Source organism: Anneissia japonica, unplaced genomic scaffold (genome assembly GCF_011630105.1).
Source record: "Anneissia japonica isolate Jap-2015-1 unplaced genomic scaffold, ASM1163010v1 scaffold284978_len400890_cov162, whole genome shotgun sequence".
Lineage (NCBI taxonomy): Eukaryota > Metazoa > Echinodermata > Crinoidea > Comatulida > Comatulidae > Anneissia > Anneissia japonica.
In genome coordinates, this window is record NW_022728715.1 from 276101 (window position 1) to 278594 (window position 2494).

Here is a 2494-nt window from a genome sequence, read left to right on the forward strand (position 1 = left end):
ATATTATATATATATATATATATATATATATATATATATATATATATGCATAGCGCACGCAGTATAAACAAATACTATAGATATTAACAGTGCACGAATAGGTCTCCGTTGTCTAATTATGTTTACTCCCCGTGATAGCGAGACGTTGCAGGCGTTTGAATCATCTCGCCATGAAGACACATTTTAATACAACTGAAAAAAATGAATTTTTCGTTGAAGGGCTATGCTTAAAACACTTATAATTTGTTACTATTCGAGCAGTGTTATTTTTTTATTTTCATTTTCTTTTATTCAAAACATAGTTATACAGGATACAATTTCAGACAAGATGTAACAGTCTGTTTATAAAATGGTCCTGTTTAAATTTATGCAATTGAGAAGACAGTTAATTACAAAAATAATGAAAGCTTAATCTACAACATAGAACTATTTGTTATCTATTTGTTTAGATGGGCAATAAAAGTAGTCTGTAAATATCTCTTTTTAGAGAGAAATTAAGAAATGATGTAGTAAATGTAATATTGTTTTATTCCAGGTATTTTGAAAATGGATGTACAATTACTGTATGATTATTGATTCTTACTATAGGCTACCATTTCCCGGTAGTCTCGCATCAAGTTGTTTCTACCTAAATCTTCATTACACTACTAACTACACCGTCCTTAATTCAATAGGCCTATAGAGCGCTGATTTAAATGTGAATTATTTGGTCACCATCATTATATACAGTATTTTAAAAAAAATAAAATCACTATATATTTTAATGTATTTATTTATTGAAGCGAACATTTTTAGTTCAACGGTGTTTTAAAATGCATTATATATTTTAAAAAAAATAGGAGGATCCCAGAGGGAGCGTGTGTCTATGCTATTATATACTGCTTTACTGTATATGTTTACTAATAAAGTATCTGCATGGGGATTCGTTTATCAACAAATGTGTAGGCTTTTGTTTATTGTAGTGACTTTTTAGTGAACTTAGGACAGGTCTTATATTATTATTTTTTTTCTTTAGCTCATGACTCATCCCATCATTCTTCCATACCGGATTTATACATAGTGTTTAGTCCCCGATGGGCCATAAACACAAAAACTGCATTAAAATCACTATATAAAAATGTAATTATTGAAGTTAGCAATTTTTTTTTAGTTTAACTTTTTGTGAGTGTTTCAAAATACCGACTGCATGCTGTTTCTGATTCATTATAAACTATTTCTTGGTAGCCACAAATCATGTGTGCTCGTTCTACCCCAAATATCCACTTAATTCTATAGAATAAGACAAACTTCAACGTTCTACTAACACAGGCCTATTAGTGTTCAATATGGAGCACTGTATACACACAACATTGATATCTGTATTTTATATCTGAATATCTGAATATCTATATTTTGATATCTGTAGGCCTAGCCTGTAAAACAGCACTAAAATCTCAGATTTTAAAAAGTAATCTACCAAAACTATGTTTAATAGAATTCCTATAATTGAAGACCGGCACTCCGAAAACAGGAGGCCCAAGTTGAAAAAACCTACATCCGTGAGGTCTGTTTAAATGAGTTTTCTTAACACATCTGTATTTAGATGTATAATATACATTTTCAATTGTTTTGCATGGTGGTAGCTATGATTGGCACTGACTTCTGCGATGACTCCATTCCGGGACTCTGCGGGACACTTAGGAATCCTCGGCGCTAAATGTGGTCTTTAGATTTCTCTATTTAGGGAGAAAATAATACTCCACAATACTCCAGAACTAATACTAATGCTTTTCAACATTTTGTTTTCAACCATTTCCCCCGCGCATAAGGCAGATTGCCAAGCGACCTCAAGAACGATATTTTGTTTAATTCCAATACATTCCACCGATCTCTCTAGCTTCATTTTGCATGTTAGTTTCATCTGCCTCCATTCTGATTCATTTTTGACTCCTTTTTAATTCCTACATGTTTTAAATAGTTTTAAATTTTAACTATTTGAAAATCTGAAAAATGATTTATTTTTTATTTTCACTGATAATATTTGTTATATTTTTTTATGTAATGGGGAAACCACTCAATAGTTGATTAAGTTCGCTTTTTGGTTTTCCTCTCTCTTGTTTTTTTTTGTTTTTTTTTTTTCTGATTGCGTCTGTTTGTTCTTGTTCATCGCCACAAACATTATCGTTATTTAGGAGCGGTTGGCGCACCGGTTGTGGCTTGGACTCCCAACCTTGAGTTCGGGGGTTCGAAACTATGGCTGTGCAAATCGCTTGTGTCCTTGGGCAAGACACTTTATCTACGGTTGCCTCTCTCCACCCAGGAGTACAAGTGGGTACCTTGTAGGTTCCAACACAAACTGCGCTGATTACTAGCTGCAATTTATGGAATGATAATATAATTTCATTTGGTGTTTCAATGTGTTCCATATGTGTTTGATCCAATGACCGGGGAAGTAATGTGAAGCGCTTAGATGCCTTGTAAAGGCATGAAACGCTATATAAGAACGACATATTAT

At 32.8% G+C, this 2494-nt stretch overlaps 1 protein-coding gene across 3 annotated transcripts in view; it reads left to right on the forward strand.

The window, feature by feature from the left end:
* Positions 1 to 2494, forward strand: part of LOC117114513 (ATP-binding cassette sub-family A member 3-like) — a 44361-nt gene that overhangs the window by 296 nt on the left and 41571 nt on the right. The gene's annotated exons all lie outside the window — the stretch shown is intronic.